Source organism: Pseudorca crassidens, chromosome 16 (genome assembly GCF_039906515.1).
Source record: "Pseudorca crassidens isolate mPseCra1 chromosome 16, mPseCra1.hap1, whole genome shotgun sequence".
In the NCBI taxonomy this organism is placed as follows: domain Eukaryota; kingdom Metazoa; phylum Chordata; class Mammalia; order Artiodactyla; family Delphinidae; genus Pseudorca; species Pseudorca crassidens.
In genome coordinates, this window is record NC_090311.1 from 53,071,003 (window position 1) to 53,071,806 (window position 804).

The 804-nt window shown below is 27.4% G+C and overlaps 1 pseudogene; it reads left to right on the top strand.

Moving 5' to 3' along the window:
* The first annotated feature begins 425 nt into the window (after positions 1-425).
* LOC137209512 (U2 spliceosomal RNA) lies at positions 426-601 on the top strand (annotated as a pseudogene).
* Positions 602-804: the final 203 nt, after the last annotated feature.

Consider the following 804-nt stretch of genomic DNA (forward strand, 5'->3'; position numbering starts at 1 on the left):
ATTTAAATAGACTAGTTTCACATAGCTAGAATTTTCAAGGCTGAAATTAAACCCAGAATATGCCAGTTTATAATTTAAATATTAATGAAATTTTATAGAAGATACAGAAAATCATAAAGACTTAAATAGTACTTTTATACTTAAGACAGAATGCATACTAATATTTTTCTATATATACATGTATGCAAGTATCTTTAATAATTGTTTGCCTCATGTCAAAATAATTGTTATTTTATTTTAAAAATTTGTAGAAATAAAGCAGACCAGAGAAATAGAACTTCCAAGAATGCCACTATACAGAATTAATTAGTGTTTATATGCTGGCATATAGCTTTCCAAATTGTATGTATGTATGTATACATGAATAGTAGAATGAATAAATATTTACTGTTGTAGTCTGTTATTTTCACTTAGGAATATATTGAATCGCTTCTCGGCCTTTTGGCTAAGATCAAGTGTAGGAATATATTGAGAGTGGTTTTCCATATCAGTAAATATTTCCTGCTTATATTTACTATGACAGTGCTTTTATCATTATAAAAATAACAAAGGACTTATGAATGCAAGTAGTTTAAAGAATTTCTTGTATTCCATCTCCATCAATAACTCCCATCAACAGTTATATGTCCTCATATATAACATATATCCTTTCTTTTTCACATAAATGCAAACTTAGGTTATGCACTGTTCTGCATTTCCCTTTGTTCACTTAATAATGTATTATTGAAACCTTTTATTTCAGTACACACATAGAATATGCCACTGAATGAATATATCATAATTAATTTGACTGGTATCCTACTG